This window comes from Talpa occidentalis, unplaced genomic scaffold (assembly GCF_014898055.3).
Source record: "Talpa occidentalis isolate TD23 unplaced genomic scaffold, MPIMG_talOcc4v2.1 talOcc4.4, whole genome shotgun sequence".
Classification (NCBI taxonomy): Eukaryota; Metazoa; Chordata; class Mammalia; order Eulipotyphla; family Talpidae; genus Talpa; species Talpa occidentalis.
In genome coordinates, this window is record NW_023604295.1 from 4,185,573 (window position 1) to 4,212,455 (window position 26,883).

Sequence of the window (26,883 nt, forward strand, 5' to 3'; positions counted from 1 at the left end):
ATTATACAATAACACTGAATTTACTGTCAGATATAGAGCTAAGAGATTTTCGATTTCACTGAACTCAAATCAATACTTGAGCAGATGTAGATCTGAGATCTAGGTTCTGTGCCTTGCTTATGAGTATCAGAAAGTAAAATACACACTGATGTTAATACATCATTTACAAACCAATGATAAAAGAAAAATAAGTGCCAAAATTTAACCGAGCACTCAGACTCCACTGATAGAGTATAATACATGTATAATAACGACATAAGCATGGGGCCTCCCTGGTGATGTAGCAGGTTGAGCTCAGCGCTGTGAAGCTATCCGCAGCCTCTGCGGCGCTGGTTCAATTCTAGGCCTGCCAGGGAGATTCCCACATGGCGGGGTAGATCTCTCCTGTCTCTCCCGCTACTCCCCTCAGCAGTGTACTTCTTCAGTCTGCCTGTTCTGCCTCTGATGAATCCTCTCACCCTCCTGCATATCTGGCCTGTACCCCAGTTCTTATATAAATAAAATAAATCTTTAAAAAAAAAAGGTGGAAAAAGAATGGCATAAACATACTAATATATATAAGTGAAAATACTAAGGAAGAAGTCCAGAAAGACCACCTGCAAACCTCTCAGGGCAGCATCTCTGGCTGGGACATTGGGACTGAGAAAGTGGGGGGTGGGGGCAGCACTGGAAAGAAAGCTAAGTGAGCGACAACAATACACATTTCTGATGTGTCATTGTTTACAGCCACTGGAACTGAAAAATAATTTTAAATAACTGCATATGTACAAATAATACCCTAGAACTCACAACGAGAGGTTCAAATTCATCACTCTGTTCTCAACACACACATACTGCGCCGGGCCATCACGGAGCTCGGGACTCGAGGCCCCACACGACAGGCATGTTAACACTGGACACAAGGGGCTGTGGGGAGGAGAGTATGGGGGGAGCCATACTAGATCTGAGGGTGGGGAATTATCTCATCATTATTCAAGAATCTGAAAGGTAAGATCTGAACTTGTAATCCATTTATAAGGTTTCTAATGCTCACAATTCTTAAAATGTCTAGATCTTCATAAAGAGAAGCAGCAGAAAAATTAAAAACTTCTGAGAAAGCAGTAGGTGGTGGGTGGGGATCTGGAAGTACTCAGAATATTCAGTCAAGACCATGAAGAACTAAAGAGTGAAAAGATGCCTTTATACAATGAAGCAAGTTACACAAACACAGAAGGAACTGACTGCTCCCTGAATCTCAGTGTTTCATTTTTTTTTAAAGATTTATTTATTATGTATTTATACATACAAGCACTGTACTTATACATACAAGCACTGGGTACAGTCAGAAGCGCGGGAGGGTGAGAGAATTCACCAGAGCCAGAGCGGGGAGCAGAGCAGGCAGAAGGACTGAAGTACACTGCTGAGGGGAGCAGCGGGTGGCAGAAGAGGTCTGCGCGCCATGTGGGACCCTCCTCCGGTGGCCGGGATGCAGCAGGGGATCGAACCCGCGCCACAGAGGCTGCAGGCAGCTTCACAACCCAGCGCTCAACCGCTGCGCCACCGGGGAGGCCCTGAATCTCAGTGTTTTAAGAGAACAGGTGGAGAATGAATAGAATAAAGGTGTCTTGTTTCATGAATGGCAAGCCCAGCAGTCACTTGGTCCTGCAGGGCCTGGGAACCACAGCATGGGCCTTGGCCATGATTTCCACTAACTGGGAAGCTGGGTTCAATACTTGAACCATCGGGGTGCAGAACCCTCCTCTGGTCTAATCTTGCCAACATCACAAAATTATTTCAAAACCTGCCCACGTCATGAAATATAATCAAGGGAACAGCCAGTATTTTATAAGAAAATTGTCTCTTGCACTGAGACTACGACTTTGCGCTGATTCTCTGAGGACAATGGTCTACAAGGTAAAGGGAGCTAGAGTCAGAGCAGAGCAGGGTGGTCTTGCTGAGATGAGATAAGATGAGAAGGTAAAGATCTGAGTTCTAGGCAGCCAAAGCAGCTGGCATCTTTGAGGAAGAGACCGGGCAGCAGAGAAAAAAGTTGTGCAGAAAGGGGTCACCAGAAGTGTGTAGGGCACCCCAGAGGAGCAGAATGCACATGGACAGGAAAGGACGGCCCAAAAGTCAGCAAAGAGTACCTGCTAAAAGACGGAGAAGAGAAATGACAGAGTGAGCAGGTCTGGGGGAACCAGAAGTCCCGATGGCCCCATTAGGGAGATCTCACCAATAGTTTGTGAAGGTTATTTGACTGTGTCAACCTGACTGGATCCTGGACACTTTGGGCAGGCATTATTCTGGGTGTCTTTGAGGGTACTTCTGGATGTGATTAACATTTGAATTGGCAGGCTGATTGCCCTCCCTAATGTGAATGGACTTCATCCAGTTTGCTTGAGGCCCTAAATAGAATTTAAAGGCTAACCTAACCATCCCACCTACAAAGACAGAACTCCACCTGCCTCTAGCTAGGTCTTCCACCTTTGTCCCCTCTATGGAGTCAAGCTCTTTTGAGTCTCAAGCCTGCTAATTTTCAGTTTAGAACTTAAACCATCAACTGCTCATATGGTTCTCAGGCCTCAGACTCCAACAGGAATTATGTTACAGTTTTCCTGGGTCTTCCAGTTCCCAACCACACATCTTGGGGCTTCTCAGTCTCTGTAAGTGCATGAGTCAATTCCTTGTAATTAATATTTATAATACATACCTACACATATACATACACACATGTATTTATCGCCATCCTATTGGGCCTGTTTCTCAGGAGAACCCTAACACACACCTTAACATTCTCTCCCCCTCTTCAAGACTAAGGACCATACCCCAAGAGTACAGCCTACTGCAGACCAATCCCAGGCATACCCAAAATCAATCCCTGACCAGACCACAGGAAGACTCAGTTTAGAAGTCATGTCCCATCATATTATAGGGGCTAAGAACATCCTTGAGCATTCCATAGACCTTGCATAATAAATCTAAAACCAAACCTATATAAATTCAAAGTGACCAGCCAGCCTTCTAGAACAAAAATTAACACTCTTAAGAAGAAAAAAAATGGTATTCAAAAATTAGTAAACAAGCAAAGAATAAGTCAAGGGGGAGAAAGGAGTCAACCCAGGATGGGTCAGATGTTAGACTTAGCAGATAAAGACTCTGAAGCAACTATTCTACACAAAAAATTTAGAAGAAAATGTTTGAAAACTTTAAGGAATATAGTAAGGTATCTAAGGTATGTATAGAGTATTTTGGCAGAATCATAACTGGTATCACCCCCCCAACCCAGAAAAAAGAAATTCTAAAACTGAAAAATTTAATAAACGAAAAATTTTAATAGACCTGCTTAATATACTGAAAATGGCAGGAAAACAATCAAAATTCTCTAATCTAAAGGAGGGCTGGAAAAGACCGAAGATAAATGAAAAACCATTAAAGATAGGAACAACAGTATCAAATGCTCTTATCACATGCAGAAGAAATCACAGAAGACAACACAAAGAAAACAACAACAGAAAAAAACCTGAAGAAATCATGGCTAAAAATCTCTCAAACGGCCACACCTGGGTTCATTATAGACTAACAGCTTACAACCAAATATAAAGAGAAAAAAAATCTTGAAACTAGCCAAAGAGGCAAAAGACACTACAGACACTGAAAAAAAAATAAGTAGTTATCGCTGATATCTCACTAGAAACAACAGCAGTCAGAAGACAATGGAACACAACATTTAATGTGCTGAATGACAAGAACTATCAATCTGGAATCCAATGTCCCATGGAAATAACCTTCAAACATAAAGGGGAAATACAAGCATTTTTTAAAAAATCTTCAGAATGAAGGGAAATGATACTGGATGGAAATGCAAATCTACAGAAAGGAATGAAGAGTGCCACAAATGATTAAATAAGTAGGCAAATTCTCAAAATTGAGTACTCTTTTCCTTTTTGTAATTTAAAAGTTTGTTTTTAAAAAATTTTAAATGGGCATTTACAACGCATGCTTAAAGCAAAATTGATGAAACTACATTAAACATGGCAACAAGTGCAGGAGAGACAAGTAGAGTGTTTATGGTTATTAAACTTGGGGAACAGAGAATGGGAAGTAAAGTGGCACTGACTGAATATTTGAACGAAGAAATGTACTTCTCTCAAAATATAGAACACCTTCAAAAGTTCCTGCGAAGAAAGACTCATATATAATTACAACACAACAAGAAAATTTCCATCAAAAGAGAAATTCAGTGGATAAACAAAGTAAATTTCACAAGGAAATAGAAAATAACAGGAGGCCAAAACATTAAAACACGTATTTTAAGATGTTTAAAGACATAAATGACTCTTTTTTTAAAAAAAGGGTGACCAAAGAACAAGTAGGTTCAAGAACTAGGTATTGAAATTCACACACACACAGTTTATTCATGAGTGGCTCATGAATGCAAAAACTTCCACTGGCACCTTCCATTCTAAGTGTGAACATCTTTTCACTTTCTTAACAACAATGTTTAATGTGTGCTTACATCTTACTACAAATAAGCAATATAAGACCAATCAAAAATTAGCTAGCTAAAATAAAGAACAGCATAATAAATGTAATCCAACTATAACATATTTTCAAATTTGATTCAACCAACCAACTTTGGAAACATGTAATCACAGTTTTATCTGTCACTACTCTCCTGCAATCTGCACCTTCTAGGTCATTAAAATTCCTAGATTGCTGAACTAAGTTCTAATAATTTACATAGTTTTCCTAAATTTAGACTCATTTGTAATAAATGCCTGATAAAAATTAACCACTGGTAGTTTGAACCAGTTCTACAAGAACAATAACCCCCATTACTTAGAGACAAGTAACTCAAAACGATTGTTGTAAGTGACATGTAAGGCAGCAAAGTTTGGGGAGATGCGTCCCATTTTGGATCATCAAGCTAACACTGAAAACCATATTATGAATTCTTATATAATCTTAAATTATATAAATCTTATGATACAGCTCAAAGTCACTATTTCACAAGTAACTTTCCTACTCTTGAAAATAATTTATAGGAGTAGAAACTGAAAGATGTCATACAACACTCTATCCAAAAAGTATCTACATTCCAATCTCTGGAACCTAGCGATATTATCACACCCAGAAACAGGGTGTAATGATGACAAGTAAGCTAAAGACCTCAAGAAGGGTCAGGCCCCCAACATGCTCATTAGTGACCTCACAGCAAGATGGAGGGATACGTGACAGACAGATGAGAAGGCCGTGTGAACATGGAGGAGAGGTCAGGAAGACAGGGCCACAAGTCATGGAATGCAGGCAGCCATCAGAAGCGAGAAGCAGCAAGGAAGAAGGAACAGACTGTTCCCTAGGATCTCCTAAGGAAGTGCAGCCTTGGCCCTGAGACGCTTTGATTTCTGCTCAGTGGCGCCAATTTCAGTTTTGTGGCCTCCAAACTGTGAGAAGACATTTCTCTTGTTTTAAGCCTCTAAGTTTGTGGTGACTTGTTAGAGGCCACAGTAAACTAATAATGAGCAGGTAAAAAAAGCATTACAAATCTTAAAACATGTACATTCTACAAATGTCACCTAAGAAAAATGTTCCAATCTGTACTTATGTTCTCAGATGATGTGGGAAAATGCTGAATTTACACTGACATCTTGTCTGGAATGATTTGTAACCTTACTACTTTCTGGTGATTCCCTTCAAGCTCTAAAGACAGAATCAGTGTAAGACAGTGTGTGAAATCCCCACCACCCTCCTGCTCAGTGAAGCTCACATATTCTATCGCAGCACGAGTTAAAATGCCAAACCTATACTGTCAATGACATGAGGACACAAAGTGAATTTCCCTTTTGGTCACTACCTTATCCTTATCATTTGTCACATAATTTGTCAAATAAATCAACCTTTACATTTCCTATAAACACTCCCTACTACCAAACACTGCACTCTTTCCAAACCACTCTTCCCCTTCCATCCTCTGCAGCTGGAGAATGCTCTCTAGTCACGGATCTTAATGGGTTAGCAGCAAGCATGCCCTTGCCAACACCGAGGTCAACCTAACATGCCGAAAGGGAACAGGAGTCTGTTACATCCCCTGAAGTTGTTTCACCAGGAAAACCACTTATTTGAATGCCTACAGACTAGTCAGATTGGCTCCACGTTTTCCAACTGCTTCTTAGTTTAAAAATCCCACTCAAGGATACCGCCTCTCTCAACACACGGAACTAGTGAAATGGTGAAAACACATACATGAAGTATCTGAACACATGGCTTACATCATGTAATTCAGTTCTGTTTGCCTTTACTTCAGGCAAGGGTATGTGTCTTTAACTTCAAAAGCTTCTCTATCATCTTGCTTGCGTATGAGGTCCTGGCAGCTACACTGGGGAAGAGAGACTTGTCCTCTTAGTGCGTGACAGAGGCTGTTCCCTCTGGGGTCAAAAGAAAAAGGGAAGTCACTCCTATCTCAAACTCTGCTTTTCACCTCACATGACCCCTGTCTTCCTCTCAACTTGCACATCCCATTCAGAAAAGGCCTTGTTGTGGTTGCAGGATTCATTTGTTAAAAAGAAAATGTTAAGAATGCAAATAATTTATTATGATTGCTTAAGTCATCTCTACTACAATGTGGCTTCCTATGGGCCAGGCCACGCCATATTCAGATTGGCCAAAGTGCAAAGCACGATTTCCCACACAGATGACATGACTGGGTGTGTAACTGATGCTGTCAAGCTGACACGGGGGATCTTACACACCAAGTGAAACACCACAATGTAAATCACTTGGCTTGTTCTGCCACTGGCAGTTAGGCTGGGCAGAACCTTTCTTCTGAATCCCTGTCCAATTTGCAAGATAGTGAAACCTGGATAGTGAAACCATACAGCTACTTGCATTTTCTGTTGCAAGGGATGATGATACAATAGCACTTACCTTTTGAGACGGGTATGCAAACAAGTTAGCCTAACACTGGGCACAGACTTGACTTACAATACCACTATAATACTTTTGATGAGACTTTGTAGTTTATAAGGTAATTTCAAATGGGGCTCATTCACACTCTGACCCCTATGAAGCCAGGATGATAAAATTTTGCACTATCACATGTGAAGCCACTGAGGCAGAGACACTCTAAAGCGGTGGTTCCTGTACCACTGACAGCTACATCAGACTCACCCTAGGGGCTTGTTAAAAATTCAGATTCAGAGACAGAACCTCCAGAGGGATTTGAACAAGGGCCCTAGGCAACTGTGACACCTGACCAAATTGAGGAACTTTTGTAAGAACTCAAGCCCAAGCAGCCTGATGATATTTTAAAAAGAGCTGCCTTTCGCTGGGCTGGTAAGCCGTGGGCTACCCCTCTGGAAGACAGAGACCACGCTTGTAACCGAATGTGTACCTAAAGATTTCTAAGAACCCAGAGGCAGCAGAGATTCAACAACTCTTACCTGACTCGTAACTAAGGAGGTAACAGTAAAATCTAGGTTGGTTGGTTTTATGTCACTGATTCATTTCAAAAGTTACCTTAAAATACAATACTTAGCATTTTACTCATCATTTGCCCAAAACAAAGTAACCAACTCCTCATATTAACATAAGTTTTTGCTAAACAAAAACATTAAGCAGGAAGTTTCCTCCAAATTATACTAAGAAAACTAAATAGCTGCATCTATACTATTTGTGGCAGAGGCAGCCAGCCAGTCGTCACCCCTTCCATGTGAACGGTAACCCAGCACCGACTGTCAGCTAGGTGACACGGCCTCCCCTGCCGCTTAGCCATGTGACAAAGTTCTCATGGATCAAATATGAAAAATAGTGTGATATGCCACACAGGGGCCTAAGACATGGAGTGAAGACTTCTCTCTCTCCACCATCCTGTGAACTGGGGCAGGGACTACTCAGAAGGGCTGTGGAGGAGGAATAAGTCGGAAATTTGTGTCTCTGAGGACAACTGAGGCAGTCACCCACCTGGCCCTTCATCTCAAGAGAAGTCTATGTTCTTGGAGACACGGAACAGCAGCTCTCAGTTACAGCCATTGAGCTGTACCCTAATACACTACCGACTCCATAATGGCCGGACCGACTTCCCTCTCACCAGCCCTTCGGCTAAGGACATTTCTCATGTGTTCACAAAACTGGTCAATGAAATTTTGGACCCTGAAGAGCTCCTAAAAAATCGTCTATGAAATCCTCAGTTTAAAGACAAGGATACGGAAGTCTAGAGAAGTTAAAAAATGTGGCAGGTAGAACAACAGCAGACCCAGGACTCCCAACTTCCCAGTTCACTTTTCCTTCACATTACGCTACAGAATAGGTTATAAAATTGTAAAAAAAAAAAAAAAAAGATACAGTCTTTCAAGTAACCTTTGGATTAATTTCATTTATTTGATTCAATAAATAATCTACACCAAGCCTCTGTTGCCAAGCAATGTGTTTCCAGGTGAAGGCGGTTCTGGGTCTACAGTGCCTTTAACTCTCCAGACCCTGGAGAAATTAGATAGAAAATAAAGAAAGTACAGAAAAGTTACTACTACTGTGAAGGACCTAAAAGCATTCAATTCAAAATGTGGGACTGATTCTCTCATAGAAGGTCTTACGTGGGGAATACCTTTTCTACTCCTATCACTACTGCCTTTCAGTAACTCCCACCCTCAAAAAGCTTTGTCACTTGTACACAGAGCAAAGCCAGGAAAGAAGTCAGCAAGCCCAGGAACAGCAGCCTCCCTACTCTCCTTCCTCCCAGAACAGGGGCCCTGGAGCCCTACCTTCCAGACTCCCTTTTCGGCACTCCTAGGAGAGGCAGGAACACCTCCTTTCCCGCAGCACAGAGGCATACCTGGCAAGTCACAAGTCAACAAGCTGAAGAACATGTAAAGGTTTTACAAATATAAAACTTATGGGTTTCCAAATTCCAGAACAGACGCCATCCTAACAGAGATTTGTTCATAAGGATAAGAGAGATGTGCTTGGATGCAAAATACCACAGAGTATATAGTATTTTCAGCCTTTAGATTTTTTGATGTAAAATTCAATTAAGGGGTAGGTAAAATTCTTAGTATTTAAAAAAATATATATCCAAATCACACACTGACGTTTCCCAGAATGGGGAAGTAGCAGAAGGAGAGCGACGTGGTTCTATGTCAGAGTAACGTTTTGAGCAAAACCACATACTCAAATGTTCAAAGCTATTTTATCATTAATAACAAATACTGGAAAGAACCCAAATGTCCTATAATGGCTGAATTAAAGAACAAACGTGGTATATCCATGATGAAATATTACTCGGCAATGAAAAGAAATTACTGATACAGACAAGCCCAAATGGTCTCACAGCATTATGCTTAGTGAAAAACATCACTCTCCAAAGGCTATATCCTGTATGAGCTCATTCACGTAACACTGAAATGACAGCAGGACAACGGGGAGAATGAACTAAAGTGGTGGTGGTGGGGAAGCGCGCGGTTACAAAAGAGTCCTTAAAGTTATGGAATAGCTGTTATCTTGACTGGGGATAGATACACAAATCTATACATGGGATGAATTTACAAAGACCCATAACATGTAAGGCTTAATGAAAGTGAAAACTGAATAGGATCCGTAGTCTATATAACAGAAAGGCCCCAGGCATGTCAACTCCTGATTGTACTGGGAAGTTGCATAAAATTTCACCACCAGGGGAAGCTAGGTGAAGGGGGCACACAGTACTTTATATGATTTTTGCAACTTCCTTTGAGTATATAATTATTCAACGTAAAGAGTAAAAAAAAAAAAGGGCTCCTTGGGGAAAAAATGGCCAATTCCAATTCCTTCCTTCCAGAACAGGGGCCCTGGAGCCCTACCTTCCTCCCAGTCAGAGACAGAACAGTACAAGATCAGTCTGGAAAGTGTGCAAAAATTAAAGGGAGGGATGCCGAAAGGACACAGATGCCAACTTGAAGGGGTGTCTACTGGTATGGCACAACTGGAGCACCAGACATGGAGCACGAGCCACTGCATAAAACAGAAAACCAGGTATCCATAGTGACACAAAATAAGTAAATAAATTAAAAGTCTGATCTCTAATGGGGTAAATACACAGTCTCAAAATACCTCCACACAAAGTACTTTCCAATGACAAACAGGAGAAAACTAGAGTGAAACAGGCTGAAGGCACGACCCTAAACACGTGATCACAGCAGACACGACCAGTAATGGGACAAAGTGGAGTCAGGCGTCGCCAGCAGCAGGCACAGTCACATGCTCCCAAGATCACCACAGCCTCATCCTTGAAGCCTGTGAATGTGTCATTTCACATGGCAAGGGAGGTGCAGAAGAAACTAACTGGCTGACTTTAAGAGAGAGATTATCCTGGATCACCCTTTTGGGCCCAAGTAATCACAGGGGTCCTTAATTGTGAAGTCGGGGGGAGAGATGACAGAGGGAGGAGGACTAAGCCTAAAAATGGCTGGTTCTAAAAATGGACAAAGGGAACCATGAGCCAAGGGATACAGGCAGCTTCTAGAAACTGTGAAAGGCAAGAAAAGGTACTCTCTGGTCGTGCCTCCACAAAGAACACAGCCCTGCTGATGCCTTGATTTGTTCAGGTCCACCCTGGACGTCTCACCTACAGGACTGTAATATACTACATGTGTGGTTTTTTTTAAGTCACAAAACATGTAGCCATTTGTTACAGCCAAAAAAGAAAACCAGTACTACACCACCTAACAGAAGACAAGAAAAGCACAGCATCACTTGCATGACAGTCCCACAGAGACTCCTAAGTGCTTCAAGGAAGAACACCAGACAAACGTCCACGAAGGAGACTCGATGAAAGAGCAGGCTCCTAATACTCAAAACTATCAATGCCACGTAACAAACAACTGAGATGTTCTAGATCAAGACGGATGAAAAGGCGTGATAAAATGAGTAAGTGATCCCAGATGGCAGCCTCGTCTCACAAAGTACACCCCAAGGGCTGCTGTGGAATAGGGTCCCGGGACCTGACAGCTGTCAGGCAGTGAGGTAAGTTCCCAGCCTAGGGGCCCCACTGGCGCTGGGCAAGACCAGGCCCCAGCAGGGAAGACCGCCCCGCCAAGGTTACACAAGACCCTGTCTCTCCCAAGGCCTGGGAGCGACAGCTATCTGCATCATACCTGCAACTTTTCTGATCTGGGTCAATAGTTAAGTAAAAAAGAGACCCAAACTGCGGCCCAAATCCAGACCGCAAACCGCCCTGTCCCCAGACCCCAGAGGCACGTTCCCCAGGGACATGGCCAGAGGTTCTAGCGGTGGCACCACCAGCACTACGGAAGAGGCAGAAGCCAGCGAGTCGGCCCACGAAGCTGTGGACCTCGCCCTCCCCCCCCCAACCTGAAGTCTCCCTCTCAAGAAACCCAGGGCTCGGTGACCCTCAGCCACAGTCCTCACAAGAGCCTCCCCAGCTGTCTCGGGCGTTCCCCCTCAGCATAAGCACCGCCCAGGGGAGGCCAACATCACAGGAAAGCTGCCAGCATCCAACACGGAGACCTGACAGGCAGAAAACCAGAATCCAAAGGAAACTGAGACAACGTCATGAAGAACCAAAAAACGAAAGAGAACAGAGGCCGCCGGCAACTGCGTGTGCTGGAAGCGGGGCAGAGGCCCTGTGCACGGGGTGGGGAGGGGGGTGTGTGTGTGCCAGAGAATGGCAAGACGCCCTCCAGAAGGGAAAGCTGAAAAACAGGCACCAGGAAGGGTAAAGGCCAACAAATACACAACAGGCAACATCACAAAACTGCACCTCACTTAAGAAGACCAAAGAGAAAAAATGATCAAGGATATCGCGTGAGACAATTTCCCAGAAGGGAAGGATGCGCCCACCACGACGGAACAAGCTGCCGCCACACTCCACGATCAAATCCCAGAGGCAGAAGAGGAAGGGCATAAAAAGAACCAATATCCACGAATAAATGAATGGTTGATGCAATACTTAGGAGCTGCTAACAGCAGACATCAGTGAGACACACGGTACCTCTCAAAGAGGAAGTACCCATGGCGTAGTGTCCCCACCAACCCCCCCATACACGCCTGACCACCCCTCTCATTACCAAGTGATGACAGGGCCAGCACGTGTGTCCATGGCATGGCACCGTGGGATTTCATCCCCAGAGCAGGCTGAAGGAACCACCAAATGACACCCTTTCTTCAGCAAAGAAAATTCAGGGGGACAAAAAAGCTACAGAGAGGCAACCAAGAGAGTGACATCTGTCAATGACCCTTTTGGACCTTACTTAGCTCCTGACAGTTGCGCGACAGTCACCACGGCAATATGAGTGACATTCGCGACTATATGCAGCATCACCACTCATCGCGTGAAGACACAATGGACAACGGCACTGAGGTCAGAAAGTAGTCCTCATCTTTTAGATGTATACCCAATATTCGCAAGTGAAATTAAATGTCTGGATTTGCTTCTAAAAATTAAAGCGGGAGAGACAGGAACACAGTTGTTTTTTAAGTGGCCACAAGTGAGAAGTGCTGACGCCAGGAGAGGGGTGCAAAGGGGTTCACTATGTTCTCTAACTTTGGGGTTTTCTAAGGGAGTCCAGAATACAATTTATAGATGCTCGATGAAGCTAGAAGACATGAAGAAATACATTCAGAGTACTCAGTAAAAATTATACTCAAACTGCAATTCTGTGCCCAGTGAAAACTTCTAATCAGGAAGGAAAGCTCACTGACGATCTCCTCAGGCAGTGCCCCCAAAAATTAACCTACCATGCACCCTGTCTCGGGAAGTACAGAACGAAATGCTCTTCAGTACTGATAAAAACAGGAAAACGAAAAGTAAGAGAAGCAGGAAACAGGAGAGTCAAGCCTGCTGGAGCAGGAACCCGCCCCAAAGGCTGGGGGGAGGGGCAGGATACGCCTCTAACGTGTTTACGCAGAAAACTACACGGAGAGGCTCTCTGAAGGCACAGAAAACTCAGTCACTACCTAGAAAACAAAGCAAGTAGATACACAAGACAACTGTCAATTCCAGGAAAACCAAAGTCACACGGAGAGGAAACGTACTCACAGTATACAATTTGGTTCCATGGTGAGTAAGATTGACAGTCACAATTAAACAACGACTATGTTTAATCAAAGAATGTATCGTTACAGTGGGTAAACGGAAGAAAAAAGTGTAAGGCAGGCGGTTTAAAATTAAATATTCATCTACCTTGACAGGAATTTAAGCCATAATGTCTTAAATTTTGAGCCAAATAGAAAAACAGGGTCAGGGTTCCCTACGCAGCCTCCCATCTCCCTTTTTTCCTGTTCACAGAAGCTAATTTTGTGAGGAACCCATTTGCACGCCCACCCGGCTGGGGCACGTGCTCAGGGAAAGCACGCCCAGTTCCAGGAGGGCCTAATGGGTCTAAATATAATCCCACTTCTCTTCCTAGTGAGTGTTTCAGAAATGGGCATACAACCCAGAAGCTAAGGCTGCCAAAGAGTTTCGAGGCAGTTTCCACATTCTCATATACAGCGACAAGTAAAATCACTCGCCCTGCTTTCTCTGGGCAGTGCCGTATCTGGATCAGCTCCTGAAACTGCAGCCACGTCCCACTCGCCTGAGGAGGTGAGGGAAGAACCAGGGCCCTAACTCCATTCTTACGCCACCAAAGCAAGGAGCCTGTCCTAACTCCGCACTGCCAACCAGGAATTAAAATCTCTTATTTGAAGCCAATTTGGGTCAGGGTCTCAATATTTGCACCCAAAACCATCCCAACTGACACAACAAGTGTGTCATTTTGAGAAGAAACAGCTCTAAGTTGAGGTCAAAGTGATTACCACTGAGGCAAGCCGGAGCACATGCCACCCAAGCTGCAGATGTAACGAGGTCCCCCAAAGACGTGGGACCCCACACAGCTGCTTCTCTTTTATGCACACGGGCCCCGAAGTGAGACAGTTTGAGCAGAGTGCTGCCGGGAGCAGGACTAGGAGTAGGGAAGGACAGAACTGGCACCACTTTTTGACATTTTAAGTCTTTCCGTAGTAGCCAATGTTGCTCATGTGAATATTAAAACTAAAAATTAATCCTTAAATTATTACAGGAAGAAAGAAAAAAGGCGGAAGACATGACCCGCAGAGAGATCATGACCACTAAAAAGAAGGAAGAACTTAACTGAAGACCAGGTGGGAAAGGAACTCAAGGGGCCTGAGCAACAGTCACGGGCGCGCTAGGAAAGGGGGGGTCACAATTCAGAATCTGACTGCGTGTTCCTTCTTCGGCGACCTCACGCTACTCAATCACACAAAGTGAAAACACAAAATTACTTTCTGATGTGCATTCCAATGGCTGGATTACACCAGCTGCCACCCACCAATCCCTTGCGAGATGTGCCAGTAACTCGGCCGGAGACCTGAGATCCAGGACAAACACCAGACACCTCCCATTCACCACACGGATTCCAGCCTCCAGACACGATTCAGAAAATGTGCACGGTTCCCGCTCTCATGAAATGAATTTAGTATCGGCGAGAAACTACTCCACAGAAGCAATACAGAGGAACCACTAAGAGAGAGGGCTGAGTCTGGTATGAATCCCATCCTCCCAAACAGTTGGGAAAATGACTTTACCTCCACACCCAAGTTTTACCATCAAATAAATGAAAATAACCCCTTACCAGGTTGTGGAAAGGGCATGAGTTTTAACGTCATGAACATGCATGATACTGTCATGATCATGTAAACAGGTAGGGAATAGTTTCCTTTAATAAGCTCCCCAAGCTCAAAGCCTTCAGACCCTGTTAGAGTAGTTTGCAAAGCGTATTTGTGAGGAAAGAAGATTCCCACGGTGTCTCCCACTTCCAATCCATTAGGACTGGTCTGAATCCTGTGTCCTGATATCCTCAGTCTCTTAATTTTTGTTAAGTTTGTTAACCACTATTTGGCATCCACCTGCAAACCTTTACAAGCAGTTTTATTTATATATGTATTATGCCTCAGTCTCCCCTTCCAGACCCCCACTATTTGAGAAACAGAGGGAGTGTCTTTTAGCCCCAGTGTTCCAGTAGCTGGAAATCATATGGCAACACAAACATGCCTTCAAAGAAACAGCATGTGTTTTAACCTCATTCCTTCACTCACTGAGCAAACACGTGGCATCTCCTCTGCACCAGGCCTTTCTACCATAGGTCCTGAGCACACTGCAGTGAGCAAAACAGACGCAACCCCTTCTCTCAAGCAGCTGAGTGGATCAAGCTGCTGCCCCCCCCCAAAAAAAAAACCACTATAAAATTCACATGAAACAAGTATGACCTGTAAGAAGGGAGAGAGAGGGGGAGTCAACCAGGAGTCAAGGAAGGCTTCCTTGACTATATACCTAAATCGAACTCAAAAATAGGAATTTAGTAGGACAAAGCCCTAAGTCAACACTTCATGTGCTCTCACTGGCTCTTGCTAACGCTATAAATAGTACGTACATGCTAGCCCCATTATATAAATGAGGAAACTGAGGGTCAGAGACGTTCACAAAGCTGGGAAAAGGCAGACATACTAGGATTCAAAGCCAGATTCCAGATCCGGCTCCACACAAAGTACCTTTTACTACTACACAGTACTGTGACAGAGAGACTCCAAGACAGTCCTCTGCAGTGTATGCTCTTGGGTAGACCCTTCCCCTTGAGTGTGGACAGGACCTGTGACTCACTTTTAACTAAGGAAATACCACAAAGATGATGGGATGTCACCTCCACGTCCTCAGTTATAATATACAAGATGGTACGTATGTGTTACAAGGAGACTCTCCTTTCACAGCTTTTGAGAAAGTGGCCATGTTGAAAATGACCACACAGCAAGGAACTGAGGACAGATGCCTGCCACTAGGCAGCAGCGAGAAACTGAGGCCTTTGGTGCATAGTGCACAAGGAATGGAATTCTACCAACAATTTAGGTATGACCTTAGAAGGACTATCCCCCAGTCATGTACCAGATGAGGCCACAACCCCAGCCAACATGTGACTATACTGTTCTGAGACCCTAAAGCAGAAAACCCCCTAAGTTGTGCCCAGATATCTGATCCACAGAAACTGACATCATCCATTTGTTTTCAACTTCTCCACGTGGTACTATTGTTATATATTAAGAAACAACACACTCTTACACTGCAAAGTTCTTCTGCTAATCCTGACTCTTTGCTGAAATACCGATTTTCCCTGCTCTTGACTCTACGATGAAGCAGCTTCAGGCAACAGTCACAATCGTTCTTCTCGAGCAAAATCCAGCATTAACCATAATTTGACCCAGCATTTTATAGCAACCATTTTAACAAACTGTCTGCTAATTCCATTGTCTCTGCCACTTCTTTTGTTACTGAGATTTTTCTTTGTCAAGTTCACTAATCTTTTCTTCTGTAGTATCTAATCTGCCATTAATGCAATGCAGTGCAATTTTTTCATCTCACACATACTTTTCATCTCTGAAAGTTCTGATTTGGCATTGCTTATGATGCCAAAATTTCATTCCTAGACAGGTAGGCCAACAAAAATGTACATATATATGTATCCTGAAAGAGAGAGACAAGAATGTGCATAGCTAAAAGTTGGAAATAAAATGTTCATCAATAATAAATCGTGGCATATTCATACAATGGCACATAATTAGCAATGTAAATAAATGTTTTACTGCTATTAAAAAAAAGAATGACTTATTTTTTAAAAAGTTTGATTTGGATCTATCTCATTCATGTCTGTAACCTTGTGAACTTAAGGAATGCAGATGTTAACGGCTTTAATGTCCTGGTCCAGCAAGTCTAACGTGTCAGCTCTAGGTTGGTTTCAATTGATTGACATCCTAATTCTAAGTCACAACAACCTAATCCTTTATATATTTAGTAATTTTTGATTAAGTGCTGGACATTTTACACTGCTGAATGTTGGGTTACACTGTATTTCTTTAAAGAGTTTTGGATTCTGTAATGGCAGGCAATTACAATACTTTCAGACTAGATTGTTCTTCTCCAGGCTTGTTTTTAACCTGCTTTCTGTTAAATCTAGAATAGCCTTTACATTACAGCTGGTTTGGCCCCTTCTGGAGTCTCAAAAACACACAGCATTTGGTAAGCTCTTTTCACCATGGCAAGAAGGTACTCAAAGAACCCCCGGCCTCATGAGAGCTCTGGAAATTGTCCTGCTTACACCTTCCTGGTGGTCCTCTTCCCCAGAAATTGTTCCTCTGTGAAACTGCACCCTACACATGCACCGCAGATTGGTAGTCAAACATTTAAAAAGACACTAAGATTTATGAACTCTTTCTCTGCATAGCTCCCTTCTCTCCAGAGCTCTATTCCTCAAATCAGAACCATCTTGGGCTTCCCCAACAACAGTCTTTGTTTTCTCCACTCACTGAGGGCACATGGCTCTATCTCCGCTGCTCCCTACATTGCCCTCCAACTGCCTTCAAGCAGAAAGCTGGGCCATCATGGGGCTCACCTCATGTTTCCCATGTGTCAGGAATCATAGCTCTGCTCTACTCCTTAATATCGGAAATAGTTGCCGAGTGTATTTTGTCATTTCCTAGCTTTTTATGATGGGAGGGTAAATTCAGAATGTTACTGCCTCATGGTCAAAAGCAGAAGTCATTACTTCTACCACTTATTTTATTTTATTTTTTAAGAGTTTAGCAGTTTTGGGGTTTTTTTTAAGATTTATTTATTTATACAAGCACTGGGTACAGTCAGAAGCGCGGGAGGGTGAGAGAATTCACCAGAGCCAGAGCAGGGAACAGGACGGAGGGACGAAATACACTGCTGAGCGGAGCAGCAGGCGGCAGGAGAGGTCTGCGCGCCATGTGGGACCCTTGCTGGTGGCCGGGGATCGAACTGGCGCTGCAGAGGCTGCAGGCAGCTTCGCAGTCCATCCAGGGCTCAACCGCTGCGCCACCAGGGGAGGCCCATTCTACCACTTACTTTAAAGTAAATGTTTCATAAAATACAACTTCCTTCACACACACACACATCGTTATCTACCTTGTATCCTATCATCATTTCTATTATGGCATTTATCACTCTTGTCATTATGCTCTTTGCTCTTGCTCATTCTACATTTCACACAACAGTAAGCTCTGTGAGTGCAGGGATCTTGTCTACCTTGTCACTCCTGTATCACCAACACTTAGAACACACCCTAGCCTAGAATAGAACAGGCACGAGTACAACAAAGTTATCAATATACACAGACTATTTTATTAGTATCTCACTTACTATATACTATGACTCTTCCCACTAATAAATTCTACTCTAGATGCAGGTCACCACGACCCTGGAGTGTTCCTTAGCATTGTCTATCACCTCAATTCAATTAGCATCATCTAAGTAAAAGTCCTCAGTTACAAACAAAACAAATTCTGACTTTGTGGAAAGTAAGAAAGAAGTTATTAAAGCAAATTACGCAAGTCACAGAAAACTTGAGGAGGGCAAGGCTGGAAGGTCACATAGTAGAGAACATCCGAAACTTAAACCGCAGATTGGGTCATTACAGTTTGTAGAGATGCCACTGACACCAGGAACTAAATGCTACATCTGGACCTGTCACTGCCACCTCTGGAAAACATGCAGCTGCCACTCCTTTGCACTGGAACAGGGATTCTACGAAGTGCCTGCTTCTGGAAATCACTGGCTTCTCAGGCAGTCAGGGAGGTATAGGCAAAAGTGGAGGCCCCAGACCACATGACTGTACCCTAACTACAAAAGATGCAGAGAAAGCGAGCATTTGGTTTTCCTAATGGAAGATTTCTACCTCTCACCAAGATTTTTAAGGTAAATAACTCCCCGTAGATAGAAAACTGTTAGGTTTTGTTTATTATCCGAAAGTTGAACGAACACGGAGCGCCAGGCATCCATCCCAGCACACCAGACTTTACTGCAATGAATGGGTAACAGAAACTGTTTTTTTTTTTTTTCCTCCTTAAATGTTTAACTTTAGAGCACTTTACTTCACCGGATGTTTTATTTGGAGACAGCATATGGAATCTACTATGATTAACCTTAAGCAAATTTTCTTCTCTGCATCTCAGTTTTCTAACTTACAAAACAAACACAGTGCCAACCACCTCATAGGGTTCCTGAGAATATTAAAATAATTAATAGTGAAAATGTACAGTGTTTGGCCCCTAGCAGGCAATTAATACGTTACTGTCACCATTATTAGGCCATAGCTTATTTTTTTAAGAGAAATTCACTGGTTTATATGAACACCTCTTTTATTTTAATCTACCAACAGGTTGGAGATCCGCATTTTTCTTGTACCTAGGTATTAGAAATGATATCCCTCTCCCCAGGCCCTAAGTTACCAGAGATAAAGCAACAAGTAGCTTCAAGTAGCCTAACATGTTGCCACCAAAACTACATTCAGGAAACAGAGGGAAGGGAGAAGAGGGAGGGCTGGAGCTGAGCGCTCACCCTCACTAGCAGCCCCTTCCTTTCTTTACCTTTCTCTCCTCGAGCTCTGACTACAGGGGAAGTTCCAGTTCAGGGGCTACGGGCCAGGTCTGTCCAGCTGACTCCCTGCTGTGTCCAAAGGCACAGCACGGGCCCAGGCAGAGAGGAGACTTCCAGTGAGTCACCTGGATGTGTGCTCTTCTAAATTTTTATGACAGAAACTAATCACCGACAAAGGCTTCAAAACTGTAGTGAAACAAATCACTTAAGCTTTTTAAAAGCCCATTTACCTGACAGGATCAACAGCTTCAGTAAATTTCCTAACAACAAGACTCGTTCTTTTGAAAATCCATCGACAATGATCTTTACCTCAATTAGTCCCTCTTGTTCTGTCGTCCACACTTGAAGCAACCCGAAAGCATCCAGACAAACCCCTTTGCTTTTCTGTCACTTTTTAAACGAAGTGAAGCTGGAGCTTTTTTCCAATGTGGCCCTGACTGCTACTTCAATTGCTGGACTGACATTCCGGATGTAGTTGTGACTAGGCTGACGAGGTATCCTAACAACAAAGCTGATTCCCCCACAATTTAAAGAGGCTCCAAATCCTCAGACCACAAGGTCTGTACTCATTTCAATGAACTACTAACATTCTGGGTGAAGCATGAACCTCCCCCTCCACCTCCCCACTTCTGGCTTCTACCATGCAGTGGGTCCCCCGAGCACGTGCTGAGTTAATCCACAAGTACACGATGTTGTCTCTTTCCTCACTAGAGTTTTCCAAACTTTAAAAAGCTCCACCTTTTTCTTTTTCCTCAAGACTCCTCATTCCCTATTTGGCTCTTAATCCAAACTCAGACATTCCCCCAATGTAGCCCTCTGGTCCTGGAGTCCAATTATAACGCTCAAAATATGTAGTCCATTGATTCGTCAATAAAGGGTTACGTAGCTTGCTGTGTGCCAACCACTGGCCAATCCCTGAGACTGCGAGAGAGAGCAAAGCCCCACTGCCCTGCTCCCTGGAGGGCATGCATGCATCAAGTCAGCCCTAAAAAACAAAGCGCTGTGATAACCTTCATGAAGGAAAAGTACACGGAGACGTGAGATAGTTAATATTCCCTGACAAGGTGGCATCTGAGCTAAAACGGGAGGAGGAAAAGAGGTGAACTTAGTAGAGGAGGGAGGCCTGCTGGCCCCGGAAGCAGCAGGTGTGAAGACCAGGCTCCACAGGCCTGATAGGTTAGATGAGAAAGCAAGCTGGGTCAGATCACTTGGACAGGGGGCTAGGCCCTGGCCTGGTCTTTACCCCAGAAGTCACAGTAAATCATTCAAGAGCCATTTTTTAAAAGACAGAATTCTTGTCCATCCATTTGCTCAAATCCCCCTTCCACTGCTGCCCATTTGACCGACCTTTCTCCACTCCTTGACCGTCCCTGGCTACCCACAGCCTGCCTTCAGATGCGGCATCCTCGTCTTACTCAGCAAGCAGCTTTCCTCCCCAAGAGCTCCCACAAACCCTAACACTCCGGCTTCAAGTTCTTCCCTCTGCACCGGTGACTCTAATCCTGCCGAGTAACTGTAGGCCTTCAGACCGGGTGCACTAACCCAGATTTACTGACATTCCGAACTGCACTACAGAACCATCACAGGGAAGTCCAAAAAGTGTAATTAGATATAAAATACTCAATAAGATCCTATTTTCTTACCAATGTCATTTTAAAAGACTTTTATGACACAATCTTTTGTACCATCGAAGTCTATGTCGCTCCACAGTGACCGTGTGCGATGTAAAGACAAGTGAAGCGCCACGGTGACAACAGTTGTTCTTTCCAAGGGAAGTGATCAAGTCAGCGCAAAGTTTTCAGCAGACAGTATGTGTCTTAAGGACTGGAGTCCTATTTATAGCCAAGTAAACTTTAACTCAAAATTAACTGTCAAGAGAACTCAAAACAACAATCTTGACCTTCAAAATGCAACATCAAGAATTACTCAATTTCATAGACTTTGTTCCTTTTAATGAAAAACTTATATCTACTCTAGATTCAGTCCTTCAGAGAACTTTCCCCCACCAGACGATAACTTCCACAATGGCACAGAGGGTGTAGACTTGGTTTCGGCACTGATTCCCAGGCCCTACTTCCATGTTTGGCACAAGTAGGTGCTCAATAAATAATTCTATCCACCTCATAAGTGCTTTTTAGATGACTGGTTTCCCAGTAAGGATACAAGTGAAATAATTAGTGTATTTATTTTTCCAGAAAATACTAAGACAATGCTCCTGTGTTCAGCCACTCAATACTTTTTAGGTGTGAATTATGACACAGCCCTTTTCCAGAATCACAGCTTCTAACACTGCCTTCTCCCACTGCCCCATTTTTTTTTTTTTTTTTTTAGTTCATCCTTAATGGTGCTACAAATTATTCCTACCTGTCCCTAAAGGAAGGCTTGACCTACAATAATTCTATTTTCTGTTCAACAGTTCCTCCGGGTCAACTGTAAGGGTAGTTGACATCCTGAACAATTAGTGGCTAGGGGTGCTGACAACTCCGGCTGAAAATCAGTGTTAACTTTTGACTCCCCCAAACCTAACTGCAGTTATCCCTTGGGAACCCAAGGGGGACTGGTTTAGGGCACACACCACTGCAGACACCAAAGTCTGAATACAAGTTGCTTAAAGCTGGCCCTCCCCTCCCTATCTCAGGCTCTGCAGAGGTGGAGTCAATCAACAAACATCCAAGGTTGGTTAAATCATGAATGTCCAACCTCCCCCCCACAGAAATAAATCCACCTAGACGTGCACCCCATTCAGTTCAAACCTGTATTGTTCAAGAATCAACAATAGTCTCAACTTTCCCGTGACATCAAACATTCCCCTTCCAGTCTTTAAGCTCCCACCAAAGTTTCATTCATCCCTTTCCAGCCCCCAACAACTGGGCACACTGATGCCTGAATCCAGAAATAGTCACTTGTTTCTGTAAAAAACTAGATAATTAAGAAAACTTGGCTCTCCCATCTGTCTTTTACTTTTTCCTTCATGCCGATACACTGAAAGCAAATTTACCTAGATTTACTGACTTTCAAACTGGCTGTACAACAGAACCATTGAAGGGAAATTCAAAAAGTGAAGTCATATTATAAAACACTCAATTTCTATTTTCTGACCATGGCCATTTTGAAAAACTTTTACGAAACAATCTTTGACCACACAAATATCTCTCAATAATGAATGTGTGTGTGTGTGATGTTATGCAAAGCTGACTAAATTGTGGTATCTCCATAAAATTGAATACTTCTCAATCATTAAAAACAACAGAGAAACTACCAGTGGAAATGGAACTATGGCTAAGCTAGATCAAGAAGCTTGAGTTGCAAAACACAGATTAGCATAAGCCCATTTGCTTTTGATTTTAAATGTACAAACTGTGTACCCTCTCTCTCACACACTGTATCTATACACTTTTTAAAAATAAATGAGAAATTGGGCCTCCCTGGTGGCGCAAGGGGTTAAGCACAGCACCGTGAAGCTATCCGCAGCCTCTGAAGCACAAGTTCGATCCCCAGGCAGCCAGGGGCTACCCATATGGCACAGCAGACCTCTCCTGTCACACCCGCTGCTCCCCTCAGCAGTGTATTTCAGTCAGTCTGCCTTTTCTGTTCCCCGCTCTGTCTCTGGTGAATCCTCTCACTTCTTCCCCCAGCACTGACCTAGACCCCAGTTCTTGTATGCATAAATAAAATAAATCTTTAAAAATAGAAATAAAGTGTTAACCTGGTGACAGAAAAAGGCTACTCCTTTGGGATTATTTCCATTTTAAACCGGGTGCCTGGCTCTCAGCATCCTCTAAAGGAATGAATTCACTGGTGAGAACTGTAAGCGCCACATGAAAAGAAAGTGACACATTGGGGACAAGACCTACCTTTGTCCCTTCTAATCGGAGCTAGTAAGTACGACTTATCATCCACCCCACGCTGTAGCTGCCCAGCCTACCCACATCAGCATCGACACCAGCAACACCTCCGTTAAATCCTTCAACTGCTCATCTTCAAATACTCACCTGACCAACTCAGACTACTTTTCTGTAAGGCTAAACGGGCAATCGAGCTGAGCCAACCACTCACTATCCATGAGCTCACATAAAAACATGCACGAACGCCAGCTGTGCTATAAAACCAGAGCAGAGGCCGCCCCCTCCTTTGCCCCCCAGGTAGAAGAGCAAAGAGCTGGGAGTCAGGAACACACAGACAAGCCCAGCCTCATCGCATTCGCTGCCTTCTCTTCAGCGAGAGGGTGAACTGCTGCAATTGCCAGCAAATCAGGAGGACCTGGGGTCCTTGGGAAGCAAGCAAGTCCAAGCAGCAGCCAAGCATCTCTGCGCCAGGGAGGCGCGGCCTTGGCAGGTTCTCCAGGAGACCGCTGGAGAAGCGCTGGTCTCTCAGGTCTGTCCTCCAGACCTAAGAATACTCCAGAGTGCAAAAGAATCCTAGATCTTCCTCTTTTTCAAACTCACAGAAATTCACAAGCAAGATGCCGGGCAATAAATGTATTTTTAAACACCGCTGCTACCATCTCCCTTGCAACTCACTGACTCAAACATTTACTGACAAGATGCAAGTGTCATTCTAGTATTGCTCGACTACTGCATCTAGTATTGCATGGTCCAGAGACTATCAAAACCAAACGCAGAAGCTCACACTCCAAATCTGTTGACTTACAATAGTCACAGCATCGCGTCTGTTTCTATCCAAAAACACCGTCAGTAAAATAACATGCTGTTAGACCCAAAATTCCCTCCGTACTAAGTTTTACTACATTGTTTTGTAGTCTGACTACACACATATTTAATGAAAATACTACTGATACTGATGATCTATTTGAATTTGCACACCACAATTAAAAAGATAACTGGCCACATATGAAAATAAAACACATTAATTCAAGCAGTAAGTTTTTAAAGTTGATATCGGTAACGTTTGTATCAGTAAAGTTTCTCCCTTTCTACTTTTTCAGTAAAAAACAGATCTGCAGGTAAAGAGCCGCCCTCCCTCATGCCCAGCCTCCTCTGCAGGCACTCCTGAGGGCTCCTGGCAAAGACCTGGCCCACGGGAGTGAACAGGGTCATGCCCGTAGGTTTGTGGGGGAAGGCTGGAGGGCCCCACCCCCCACTCCTTCTCCTAGCCCACAGATGTGGTGGGAACAGGCCTGTACGCCACAAAAATCGGTGTCTCCTCCAGCACAGGTGAGCAATAGGACAGGAGTATCCAAGGGCCCTAGGCATGGAGGCACGACATCAGTCTCAGACTACCCAGAAACCACTGGGTTTAGTCAGAACATGTCCAATCTTGTGTTCCAACTAATATATATAGGAAGTTAAAATTTATAATCTCTAGCATTCAGCAAAATGGAAACTATATATTCTTAGATGTCCCCACTACTGAAATTATTGCTACTGTACCAACTTATATTTGTATGACATTTACACTTTTGCAAAACACCTCATTACAGTAACCCATTTCACATTCTCCAAATCCTAGGCAGGGCGGCAGTGCTCTGCACACTTGGCATATAGGACCCTGAGGCCACAGCAGCTGCTATGCCCAAGACTGCAAAGCCTGGCAGGGTTCATTTCAGCTGCAGGCGCCTCACTCCTTGCTCCATGCCCATCCACACATGTCCACATGCACTATGTGGCAGGCACTGGGGTCCAGAAAGAATCATTCCTGTCCAGAGGGACCTTACAGCACAATGGAAAGAGGAGAGCAGCACTGAGTAATTACAAATACGCACATAGTAATAGCACAGTTATTTGCAACAGGGCTATGAAAATAAAGCAGAGTGTCCTGATTCCTGGTAAGAATTCTTATCTTACCTAAACTGGGACTTTGGGGAAGGTCTCTGAAGAGGCAGCAGTTAGGCTGAGACCAGAATGAGGAATATGAATACGGTGGAAGAAGGGGAGAAAGGCCATTAAGAAATGTATATGGGGCCTCCCCTGGTGGCACAGGCAGTTGAACGCCGCGCTGTGAAGGTGTCAGCAGCCTCTGCAGTGCCGGTTCAGCAACCTCTGCAGGGCCAGTTCGATTCCGGCCGGCCTGCAAGGGTCCCACATGACACGGCAGTCCTCTCCTGTCTCGCCCGCTGCTCCCCTCAGCAGCGTATTTCATCAGTCTGCCTGTTCTGTTCCCCACTCTGTCTCTGGTGAATCCTCTCACCCTCCCGCACATCTGTCCTGCACCCCAGCTCTTGTATAAATAAATAAATGGATCTTTAAAAAAAAAAAAGAAATGTATATGCCTTACCTCAGTCTTCACAAGAACCCTACGGAAATACCACCAACCCCATTTGACAGATGAAGAAACTGATGCTCAGCAAATCCACCGCACCTGCAGTCACACCACCAGTGAGCGGCAGGCCCTGCTGAGATCTCTGCCGGGAGTGGGCCTCTGCACTCACAGGACCCGCCCCAGCTGAAGCTGGGGAGCAGGTCAATCCTCTCTCCACTTTATAGTGTTCCACTGATATCATGAGCCAGGGATCAAGTACGTTCTAGACTGATGTCACAGTACCCCAACATGTGTGCCGAAGACGCCAATCTACGCTACAAATGGTCATAAAATTTCAGAAATAAATTCGCCATTGGTAATTGTATGTGCTTAGAAAGGCCAGGGGCTAGCTGATGAACAGGGATGTTATTTAAAATAGAGGTGATGCTGAAAACCACTTTCCATGTTAAACCGGTTCACTAAGCCCACTGCCCCCAATCAACTAAACAAGCATTCCAACTAGGAGGAGTAGACCTCAAAACAGCTCACCAAGGGTAAAGATACAGTCTAAGCTATTATGTACTGTATTTAAGATGTGAACACATGGACCTCCAACAGAAATAGCTGTAGACCTTGTCGAAACTTTAACAGGAGTGCCAACATTTAAAATCACCTTCTAGAAAAGAGCACACAATTCTGGTAGAAGAGTCAACTGCCAAGAAGAGCAGAAAGTGCCCTACAAGGCCCGTCGCTTTAGACAGCCAATGTAGCGTCCTCTAGGCCTCCGACTCACAACCCTGGAAACAGGACTTCAAAGCAAAAATCTACTTTTTAAAAACATCTAGCTGGTTTATACAATGCAATTACTTCCAAATTATTCCGTTTTCATACACCAAAAAAACCCAAAAACCTACAACTGCATGTATCCACTACACCAGGAAACAAGACTTTCTTTAATTACCTAATGCAAACCTTAACTGCCTCAGTCATGTGATACCAACATTTCACTTTCTCGTAACTCACCAATGGTAAACTTTACAGCTCTAGTTTACACGCCTGCGCTGATAAAAGGCAAGATTCAAACGATTTATTCATACAGGAACAACTTAAGAGAAATTTTTGGTTATTTAAAATAATTTGATTTTTTTAATCAAGTAATTAAGCACAGATTTTTAACACCTCCCCCTGCAAATTTCTGGTCCAAATTTGTGCAAACCTTGGGTTATGAATTACCACAATTTCCCTAGTCATCAAACAACTGCCCAATGAGGAAG

The 26,883-nt window shown here is 43.7% G+C and overlaps 1 protein-coding gene across 6 annotated transcripts in view; it reads right to left on the minus strand.

Moving 5' to 3' along the window:
• DYRK1A (dual specificity tyrosine phosphorylation regulated kinase 1A) overlaps positions 1-26,883 on the minus strand; it is a 122,180-nt gene that overhangs the window by 91,631 nt on the left and 3,666 nt on the right. The window contains exon 1 of one of the 6 annotated variants that reach the window (XM_037524947.2): positions 8,736-9,716. The exons of the other annotated variants lie outside the window; for them this stretch is intronic. The gene's annotated coding sequence lies outside the window, so the exon portion shown is untranslated. Of the gene's footprint in view, positions 1-8,735; positions 9,717-26,883 lie in introns of those variants that run through there. 6 annotated transcript variants of the gene reach the window in all.